The sequence below is a fragment of the Lissotriton vulgaris genome, chromosome 7 (genome assembly GCF_964263255.1).
Source record: "Lissotriton vulgaris chromosome 7, aLisVul1.2, whole genome shotgun sequence".
NCBI classification, from domain to species: Eukaryota; Metazoa; Chordata; class Amphibia; order Caudata; family Salamandridae; genus Lissotriton; species Lissotriton vulgaris.
This window is the reverse complement of record NC_141695.1, coordinates 73,673,485-73,685,360: the sequence shown is the minus strand read 5'-3', so window position 1 is coordinate 73,685,360 and position 11,876 is coordinate 73,673,485. Positions and strand designations below refer to the sequence as shown.

General features: G+C 42.9%; 1 pseudogene; it reads left to right on the top strand.

The window, feature by feature from the left end:
• Window positions 1-2,869: 2,869 nt before the first annotated feature.
• LOC147700789 (olfactory receptor 1G1-like) lies at window positions 2,870-3,784 on the top strand (annotated as a pseudogene).
• The last annotated feature ends 8,092 nt before the right edge of the window (window positions 3,785-11,876 follow it).

Below are 11,876 nucleotides of genomic sequence, written 5' to 3'. Positions count from 1 at the left end.
CAGATTAACAATCTACACATGGCAAATCAGATCACAACACATTAAAAACATTTCATACAAAATGCAACACCCAATGTGATCAAGGAAAGAACTTTGTCTACTTATTTATACACGAGATACCAGGTTCATTCTGTAACCAAATATCTAGGACTGAGTCCCAAAGCTACTAGGACTACACAAGAACGTGGAGTCGGGAACCCTAGGGGCATCACGAATGCTGGAGATGCAGGCCCACTTTAGAGGGCACCAGCTACCCATCTAGCGTGGGAACCGGTGGCACTAAACATGTGGGACGATCTAAAGGAGCACCACTCTACAGATCTAAGCACTTTCTGTTGATACCTCAAATTAAAGCCCATAATTCATCACGATCATTAAGGCCCTTCATCGTGGTGTGATATCTCTCAATTAACCTAGCTTCTATGCAGTTTAACTTCCGTTCTAGGTCTCCTCTGTTTTTGGCTACTACCACTACAAGTACAGCCCAAGTGAGGTCTTCCTCATTATGTCCACACTCTATATAGTGTTGCACCAGTGGAGCTCCGCTAGTTTTACATCTAATTCTGGATTTGTGTTGGCCTATTCGCATTTTGATGGCTTGGGTAGTCTGCCCTATGTAAGATAAATTACAAGGGCAGGATACCACATACACAACGTTCTTTGTATTACAGTTAGAAAAGGAACGCATGGTGTGGTTCTGGCCATTAATCTCAATGCTTTTCACATCCTTAGAATTGGGACACACCGCACAATTCATGCACCGAAAATGCCCTATTATAGCCGGTAGGCCTAATATGGTCCTTGTATCTTTTTTGGACGTGGGTTCTCTACTGCCTCTAACAAGGTGTTGTTTAATGTTCTTTCCTTTACGGAAGGAAAAGAGTGGTTGAGGGATATTTAGATGGTCAATGAGTCTCCAGTTTCTTGTGATGATTTGTTTAACCTTATTTGCCTTTGCATTAAACGTTAGGACACAGGTCATGGCAGTTTTCTCATTTTTTCTTTCCTTGGGGGTCAATAAAGTTGAGGTTGAGTAGAGCGGTCGCTAGATAATTCCTTGACATTGGACCTAGAAGCTGTGCTTGACTGTACCCGGCATGCAGCCGCAGAAGCTACTGTCCCCTTCATAGCCTTCTGCTGCTGTTTGGGGGCCAGGGCCGGTGGGGTCATCAGATCAGTTGGTAAAGTAGACGAGGGGGGAAAGGCGGGGGAGCTAAAGTCTCTGGTAAAGATTGCCCAGATGGTGCCAGGTCTGTGGGCAGGGGGATGGATCTAGAGGTGGAACGGCCTTAGGGTATGTGGGGGAGCATGAGAGGGACACAATTACATACTTCCCATGTCAGCTTAGGACCGCCTCTCACCCCGGTTGGTTCCTACCCCCTTTGCCAGGAATATGTTCATGGTAAGGTGCGGCTGGCCTGTGGTAGACGCTAAATGTGCCTTCCTTTTCCCCATTAGACTAGGGGGGTGGATAAGGGCCAGTAAGTCCACATGCCCAAAATAACTTGGAAATGTGCAGCTATAAACAGAATGTGCAAGTCCCCCAGGAAACCTGCCAAACAAAAATGCACTCACTTATATCTCAGTGTGTCTGGCCTTAAATCAGTCCCTCCATTTCATAGGAGTAGTGGAAGTTGTACAGGGATCCAGTCTCCATCTTCTAATCACCAACCAAAGAAGTAGGCCCAGCCCAGCCTTATACAGGCGCTGACTGGATCAGTTGGGCCCGCTCTTGGCCTGGTCTTTCCCTCCAGGCACGTGCCCGGATATGCACCGCACTCCGTTAGCCCGAATCAGACTTTAAACATGCCTCTGGGTGTGGGAAACATGAGGCTGGTGGCAGCAGCCACGGGAAATGCTGGGGCTTGTAGTTTACCCCCTCCTTGTAGTAAAAAAATCCCAGCTCCCGCGCTACGGGAGCCCGAAGCAGACTTTAAACGCACCTCCAGGGCGGGAAACGTAATGCTGGCGGCGGCTGCCGCAGGAATCTTCTCTGTAAAGAAAAGTAATAGACTCTTACAAACATCCTAAAAGGTGGTGGTTATGATGTTATTGACATCTGCTAGTGAGGTAAGCATGCCAGGCAGATCAGATGTTACTCTTTACGTTGGATGGATTGTTTTACAAAAGGTTCCTCTGATGTTGCTGCAGATGTAAGTTCAGCAAAACTGCTCCATTGTTGCATTACTCTTGACACTCTTTTTTCAAATCTAAAAACATATGCAGGAGTTTGTTTTTGAAAACAAACAAAAACAAGAAGTGGCCTAAATATGGAGGAGTTTTCTTATTGCATTGTTTTCCCTACCAGGTTCACCATGCCTTGCAAATCTCTTCTGTAACTGTGTGCAGAACAAATATGTCACCAGCTCACAGTCGTCATTTAGAGGCCAGGAAACTGGCAGTGTGGTGAGCAGGAGTGCCAACACTTTATGGCACAGCTCAAACTTCATTCAGGATGTGTGTTTTATTAAACAGTAATAGTACACAGCTTTGTACATCTGAGAGACATTTTTCAGTGGCATCAGCTTCCAGGATGATTTAATATTGTGGTTTAGCTCTCTTTAATACATGAAATTTAGGAACTGTTGTTGAAGCAAGTGTTAGAGACTGCCTTTCACAGTTTTGTGAGCTGAACTCTCAGTGTCCCAGGTCTAGGAAGAAAATATAGTTCCTCAAGAAAAGTGGTATTGCACTTTATATAAGCAGAGAACGAATAACACATGTTAGAATAGTACCTCTGTGCGTACAATGTTTCATTTAATAGTTGTATTTTTTTTAATGCCTAGTATCACTCAATCAAATCAATTAACTTCATTTTTTTTATCCACAGGGTATCTTCAATTTCTAGCATTGCTGCATTGCTGGATAAATGAATAAAGAAAATCTGAGCTCCCCTGAATATTTTTTAATTGTTGGATTTTCAGATATTCTGCAGTTGCAAATTTCAATTTTTGTTGCATTTTTAATAGTTTACCTGTTAAATCTTCTGATCCTTACAACAACGTACTCAAACTCACATCTGCACACACCTATGTACTTCTTCCTGACACATTTGTCCTTTCTTGATATCTGTTACGTCACAGTCCTATTTCCACAGCTGCTAGCCCACTTCTTTCTGGAGGGCATACTGGTGTCTTTTACTGAATGTCTGCTACAGCTGTTTTTTTTCCTACACATGTTAACGGTTGAGATCCTCATTCTTACAGTCATGGCCTATGATCGGTATGTCGCTATCTGAATTCCTCTGTGTTACATGACCATCATGAACAAGGCTGTGTGCATGTGGCTGGGTGCTGAAAGCTGGGGAGTGGGTCTAATAAATGCAGTTCCACATATTGTGCTTGTGTCCAAGCTCTCTTTCTGCGAATTCCACACAATTAACCACTTTTTCTGTGAGTTGACTGCCATGTTGAAGATTTCATGCAGTGACACTCTCAGCAATGAGACACTCATTTACATCAGTGGAGTTGTAATAGGAATTATGTCATTTATTTTAATCATCATATCTTATAGTAAAATTGCTTCCTCAATTATGAAAATCAAATCCAAGAGTGGGAAGGACAAGGCCTTCTCCGCATGTGCCTCCCACCTCACTGTGGTTGTTTTATTCTTTGCATGTCTCTGTTCTACGTACATGTGGCCGATATCCACATATTCAAATAATGTATACAAGATAATTTCTTTGTCATATGTCGCTGTTGCTCCACTGAGTAACCCAATGATATACTGTTTAAAAAATACAGAGTTTAAAAAAGCTCTGAGGAAATCAAAGAAAGAAACGTAATGTATGATACTGTAAGAAGACTGCATAATTTCAGAGTGCTAAACCAATAAAAAAGAAAGTCATTTTCTCAACTGCTATTGTAATACAACTACATCCACTGATGTATTGATCCCAAACTGTTTATGTTTTTCCAAAGTTCAGTCTTGTTGCAAGTGTTTTAGAAGAAGGCTTATTGAAAAAAAGGATTTCCAAAGACACAACCATTCAATTGCAGTACTGTTTCACAAGAGGATTGGTTGCAGAAATGTTAATAAAAGCAACATTATTATGTTAAATCATGAATACAAAGATCTCAGTTGACAAAAAAAGTTTTGAAATAAAACGTTGGGATCTATTTAAGGCTTTTAAATTTATTTTGAATGCATAACTTTAAATACATAGGGATATTTGGATATATGAACATAAGTTTATTTATTTTTTGAGTAAGGTTTAAATGTTTTACAAAATATAAACAAAGTATACAGTTTTCTACATCATATAGCTTTTTGTTACTTGTTAATTTGTTAAAATTTCTATTTTCCTAATTGCATGCCTTACAACATTTTAGAGATGAACTGTGCAGCCACCATGTCTTCTCTCTCAGGAATCCGCTGTTAAACTAGAAGCGCACAGAAACTTAGAGGCTTCAAATCAACAGCATTCTGTCGCTGACATAGGTTTGCAAACATGAGTCTAGTGTGAAGGCTTCAACAATCATAAAATGCACATAAGACGATTGATGGCCACGGTGCTCAGCTCACTCATCATGAGAGCAAGTCATTGTGACCCTGCAAGCGCAGCTTAGTCATCTAAGTAGAGTTATACAAACTAGCAAACCCTGTCAATTACATGAGGGCCAAGAAAGAGGCCCATTCTCTGTAATGTTTTTCAAAGTGTTGTCTCTTTTGTGTACTGTAGTCTATACAATTAAAATGTGTCTTTATGTTAGGTGGTAGAGAGGTTGTTCTTCATTAAACGTGTGCCATTACTAATGAGAAATTCAAAAATGAGGTACTCGTCTCATTTTGTGTTTTTTGCCTCTATCCCCTCACCCAATTTTATTTATCAGGGGTTGATTGAATATGCGGAAGATGTGGCAATTTTATCAAAGTGACTGCAGAAACAGCATAATAGTTTGGATGGAAATGTGCTTGATAATCTGCTACTTGTGCAGAATATAGCCTTTCAGTCATTGGTGGACAAAATATTTACTCGGATAGGATCCATTCTGTTGAAAGTAAATACCTCACAGGAGTCCACTGTAGTAATTCCAGGAAGTATCTGTATTCAAGTTGTAGTACAGAGGTGGTAAATAGCTAGGTCAGGGAAGTAGGTACCCCAAGATGTAAGTTGGTAAGAAGGCCCCACCAGGAGCTGCTTCCATCAGCCAAGTCAGGATTCAACTGACTTACATGAGTCACACCACATTCTGTGACATCATTAACATTCTAGATATCCCCAGACTGAACAAGTAGGAAAGACAGGGTGGAAAGAAAGAAGACAAGAAAGACCTTACAGCATATTCCATATGAATAGTCTGAAAAGAAGACAACAATGTTGTGTTAAACAAGTCTCCAAAATGTAGGCATTCAAGCCTCCTCTGTGCCCCTTTAAAAGTCTTCAAGACAATTGTTAGATTTTAAAGTAATGGATGTGCTGGGAAGTCTAGCACCAGTGCACTGACAATTAATCCATAAGGTGGCATAACATTACAATGAATACCTTTTGCATGCGTGCCTTTAACGCGCATTGACTTATCCATGCATTGCCTTTAAAACTCTTTACCACACATACGCTTTTACGCACGCACATATATATTCACTGATAAAGCTAATGTTACATAGAGGTTAAAGTTAGAGTCAGATTTCTTAGGCTGAACTCCACTTGCGGCACTGCCTACACTGATGTGGTGGCTTTGTCCAATCAGAAGCAAGGTCGGGAGGAGCCAGTTGTGCCCACGGCCATTTCAGGCTGGTCGTAGCACAGAGACAGTAACCTGCTCTTACCTGACTGAAGCAAATGCTAGTGTTCGTTGTTCCGGACTATAGCCCTGTTTTTTAAATCTGCTTTTAAATGTCACTGCACTTTGCTGCTATAGTCGTTGGTGCTCATTTAGGCTGAACTCCGCCTGCGGCACTGCCTACAATGATTGGGTTTGCATTGCACAATCAGTTGCAAGGTCGAGAGGATCCAGTTTTGCCCCGCGGCCATTACAGTTCAGTCACAGTGTGGACGCATGCCGCTGGCATGCTGAAGAGCTCCAATGGCAAGACCATCTTCGCCCGTCCATGACTGAATGCCGCAAGGCACCAGGCACTCCGCCCATTTGGACACTCACAGACAGGTATACCTCTTAAGGAATTTCACTTACTGAGAACTGCTTTGATTCCCTCTATTAACCAGGTCTGGGACCCAGTTGATCACATGTTTTGCTATGAATATTGCCATTACAAAACCAGAATTAATGGCCATGTTGCAATGCCCTCCTCCCATGCTTTAAAGTTCCTCAGTCTAGTCTGTCTATCCTTAGCAAAACACCATAATGAGGTGTTTTATATAATCCAGGCAGAAGGACCCAATGTCCTATTTCTCCCAGAGACCTGGCTTACCTACGTTACCTCACGGATTTATATAATAAAGACAGTAAATAGAGCGGGCGGAAGTGGTAGAGGTATAGCAATCATCTATAAAACCAACTACGCCTGTAGTCTAACTAATGAGTCGATCACAGATTGTGAATGCGGACTCTTTAAAATCTCTCTAAACCCCTATTTCATTTTGATCTATCGCCCTCCCGGACCATGCAAAAGAGTTTAGGGAATCTTTAACCAATTTCATTACCATCCTGGCTGATGAATACAGGCCTGAGCAAGGCCTGCGAATGCGAAAGGGTTCGCCCTTCTGTACGTAAATTCCTCAGACTACATAAGAAATTGGCACGGAAACTGGAAATACAAAAACATAGTTTAATAAACCTTTAAAGGTGGTACTACAGCCCACACAACACTCTATAGTATTGTACAAGGAAGCACGAAGAACTCGAACATGTGGTCCCCTTTTATACACAAAGAAGGGGCTCATAAGTGGGCGGTTACAGCTCAAAAGCATGATTTACAACCATATATGGACATTTCTCAAACATGATCGATACATGGGTGGAGTTAACGGTTCATGAAGCACACCGAATGCACATTCCAATCCCCTCTAAGCAGAAACAGATGTTACACGTATTGAGCATGCGTTAGGCAAGCTGGAACTATTTATAGCCTGTTGCTGGGCAAACTCCAGGGGTGACAGTCAGTGAAGTAGGACTTGCCTCGTGGCGAGCACATGGCGAAGTGTAGCATACAAGATGGACAACAGAAAACAAAATGGAGTCCGGCCGTATTTTCGAGTATGAACGGGAAAACTAAAATGAAGACAGGATAGCATGTCTTCAGCGAATGCTTAACATTATCGCTGTTTTATTTACAACAGACGACCCTTTCAGCATTTGCTGAAGACATTCGGTTTTCTCGGATAATCTAAATACTCATCGTTTATATCGATGCTCATCATATCCGCTATCTCTAATGTTATAGTTTTCTTATGGGCAGCATCCAGAACAGCTTGTTTATTAGGCACACTAAGTGAGACACATAGCGAGCATATCATTGGGCTACATTGAATACATACACAGCAGGTGAATAATATGGCAACAATTATACATATTCCAGTGAGGACCTTCCAACCCCATGTAGAAATCAAGGTCCAGAACCACCCAGAGAAAGTCCAAGATCCATTTTCTTGATGTATATCAGCTGCAATCTTGTGTAATTTGTTAATGGCTTTATACACAGAAGGAGTATGGTCTGGGATAAATACACAACAGCTACTCCCAATAATTCTACAAGCTCCACCTCTGTCTGCTAGCATGATGTCAAGACCCATCCGGTTCTGCAACGCAACAATCCTAGTAATTTGTAGCTCTTCAGTAAGGCTTCCAAGAGCCGCAGCAGTTTGATTGGTGACAGCTTCCACTACTCTTGTTAATCATCGTATCTTTCTGCTATTCAGAGCAGCTCCCACAAAGAAAAACAGTCCTAAGTTAAAATCTATATATTGTTGCAGACTAGTGTCCGTCTGATCAACATCGTCTATAGATAAGGTCCGTTTGAATCTGTTCACAGTTACATTATTCAACAATTTCAAGTCTTTATGATATGATGCAGGTGCCAAATATACAGGTGGCAATAAAAACGATACATAACATACTCCAGACCATCCGGCTGGTAATCGATAATAGCCCTTATTCCCACATACAAAATAGGTGTTATGTGAAGCAAGGAAAGTACTGTTATTCAGGCCATCAATGTTCAATACAACAATACAATCACTAACACCTACAGGAATATGGCCTACACTCTGTACACATAAATAAGCTTGTGCTTGGGCCACTGAAATCACAAACTTCTCTTGCCCAACAGTGTCTCTAGTGTTCGTAAAAACATAAGGGGTCGACTCATTGCCCGTTCGATACTCTTCCCACTCCCATATAGTTCCGTTGGCTTGTGGATAGCCGTCTTTATCTTGATGACATTCCATGTTTAGTTTGAAAATCAGTCGTCCTACTGTAGGCTTTCTTGTGGCAAAAAGCAAAGTGTACCACGCTCTACAAGAGCCATTGTGAGAAAAGGGAAGTGGTATGAACGGTGTCCCCCCTTTCTTTTGATGCGCTGGCATTATCCCACATATCCAGCAATCTGTGGCGTTTGTAGCAACGTGGGTATGATGCAACATCTGAATAAAGGTATTATTCAAATATGACTGTCGATGTTTCAACTCTTGATATGGGAGTGCATAGAAAAAGTGCTCATCAGGGACTGGGGGAGAAACAACATATAGTTCACAGGCAGGAGCCTTCTCCTCAACAAACCACATGACTGTGGCAATGACTGCTATAACGAAAATGAACCCTACAGAACCAAAAATCTTTCTTTTATCCATCTCGAGCAAATGTACACAGTATCTTCCTGAAACTAAAGTGTTGTCAGAACTCTTACCCCGTAGGTAGCCGTTGTTTTCTTCACCATCGGGCCAAGACGGGTGTCACTACTCTAATGCATGGCTGATCCCCCCCCCCTTGCCTCATTGGCTCTCCGTTTCACTAACCTAGGGACCGTTCTGACAACTTCTCATATATAATTGCAGATTCTTTCCTTGGTCGTGGTTGTATCTTCTCGATGCAGGCATTGTCTGGTCCGGGAAGAACTCCTCAGAATCGTCAGGTACCAGAGCACGGCCTCTCTCCGTAGTCAGGATATCTCGATGATCAGTCAATACAGCAGGTTCCACCAGATCAGGTTGCACTTTTCGGCAATGGATGGAATGAATCCAATTCCTGCGATTTGTTACTCGTACTGCTGTTCTTGTGGCTAAGAGGACTTGCTCAGGGCCACACCACCTCAGCTCTAGGCTACTCGACCTCTCAAAGGATTTCACGAGGACAAAGTCACCAGGCCGGAGATTGTGACCTTCTCCTGTGGACCGATCAGGGAGTGCTTCTCGAACCTGTTGATGAATGGAAACCAAGCTATCAGTTAATTGTGCCAAATAGTCATTCATTAAAACACAAGGTACATCATACACTAAACTTGGTTTGGGCACCCCCCATATATTCATGGGGCGCCCAAAAACTATTTCGTAGGGCGTTCAGCCCGTCCGAGAGTGTGGTACCGATCTGATAGAGAACAATGCCAAAGGCAGAGCATCTGGCCAAGTCAGAGAAGTAGAAGCCTGTATTTTCGCAATTTTCAATTTAAGCGTGCCATTGTACTTTTCCACCAATCCTGCCGATTGCGGGTGGAATACTGCGTGGAACTTTTGCACGATGCCTAATCCCTTCAGGACATACTTAATACCGTCCGCCATAAAATGGGGCCCGTTATCACTCCACAAAAATCTACAAACACCGAAACGAGGAAAAAATTCCTTCAAGAGCACCTTAGCAGTAGTCATTGCGGTATTGTCCTTAGTAGGGTATGCTTCAATTCATTTGATGAATGCACAAACCACAACCAGGACATACTTCAGATTATTGCAGCGTTCCAGCTGAATATAATCCATTTGCAATACTTCAAAAGGTGCAGTGGGTGTTGCAAATCCTCCTGCTGGAGTTCGTGTCCCTTTTCCTGGATTATATTTAAGGCAAATCATGCAGGTCTGTACCACTCTCTTAGCCGTGCTAGCAATTTCTGGATGCTCCCAAACTTGCGAAAGCAATTTCACAATCGCCGAAGCTCCAACATGTGCTAGCCCATGTGCCATCTGAACCATAGGTTGTACGAAGGCTGTAGGTAATTTCCACCTATCCATCTGCTTATTCCTCCAACAACCCTCATCGTCCAACTCTCCATCTTTGGACCATTGGTCTCGTTCTTTCTCAGTAGCAATCTTTTGCATTTCTAGTACCTTTTCCCTTGCATCGGGCCACCGCTCAGCTTGTGACTTCACGACATACATGGAAGTGGAGCCAGGCTGCCTCGCAGTTTCACATGCCACTCGATCTACGAAAGCGTTTCCTTGTCCCACTTTGTCTGTCACTTTCTTGTGTGCACTACATTTCACTATAGCTATCCTTTTAGGGAGCGTCAGTGCAGTCAAGAGATTTTGTACTAATTCTCCATACATTATCTGGGCTCCATGTGATGTCAAAAAGCCCCTTTCCTTCCAGAGCAGGCCAAAATCGTGCGCTACTCCGAAAGCATAGTGGCTGTCTGTGTAGACATTCACACATAATCCTGCACTAAGCTCCAAGCTCGTGTCAACGCTATCAGTTCTGCTGCCTGAGCTGATTTCTGTGGTATGCGTGCTGTCTCCACTATTGTGTGCAGTGTAGTGATTGCATATGCTGCGGAAGTGGTTCCGTCTGGTAACTTTAAACAGGACCCATCCACCCACAGCTCTCCATCCACATCAGTAAAGGGCGTATCCTGCAAATCAATACCACCCTTTGTCTGTTCCTCAGTCACAAAGACACAGTCATGTGTCTCTTGCGCCTCAGGCTGAGTTGCTGAGAAGGGCAGCAACGTAGCTGGATTCAACGTTGCACATCTCTTCAAAGTTATATGAGGAGCCAACAACGTCAGCTCGTATCCTGTCAGACGAGCACTGGTTAAATGCTGCGTCTTTATCTGATTCAAAAGGGCATCAACAGCATGGGGGACCAACACCAACAGCTTATGAGATAAGACTATCCCTTCACTCTGACGTATTGACACAGCTGTTGCTGCAACTGAGCGAAAACACCCAGGGTCAAGTACTGCCGAGAAGTATGCACAAGGGCGCTCCTTATCGCCGTGCATCTGCACTAACACTGATAACGCGCATCCATCTCTCTCATGCACATACAATGTAAAGGGCTTCGTGTAATCAGGGGTGTCTAACACTGGTGCTGAACAAAGGGCCTGACGTAATTGTTGAAAAGCATTCTCACATTCATCTGTCCATGGAAGGGGAACTGGGGTATCCTTTGTCAAAAGAGCTAACAGTGGTTTAACTATGTATGAGAACACTAATATTCACTGTCTACAAAAGGAGGTGAGACCCAGGAAGGCTCGAACTGCTTTCTGAGTGGAGGGTGCTGGTGTGTCTAAAATGGCTTGAATACGATCTGGTGTAAGTGCACGTCCCTCCTTAGACAAAAGGTGACCTAAGTAGGTTACCTTTGGTCTACAATATTGCAATTTCTTTTTCGATACTTTATGGTTGTGAGATGCCAAGAAGGTAAGTAAAGACAATGTGCACTCTTCACATTGTTCAGAGGTGTCGGCAGCTAACAAGATGTCATCGACATATTGTATAAGCGCCACACCTTTGGGTAAAACAAAAGAATCCAATTGTCGTTTCAATGCCTGACTGTAAATGCTGGGGCTCTCAGTATAGCCTTGAGGAACTCTACAAAATCTGTACGATCTATTATTCAACGTGAAACCGAAAAGATATTGGCTGTCAGGATGAATAGGGATCGAAAAGAAAGCATTTTTCAAGTCTATAACAGAGAACGTTGTCGCAGTTGGCGGGACCAAAGTAAGGAGTGTTGTAATATCAGAAACCACTGGGTATTGAGGTATCA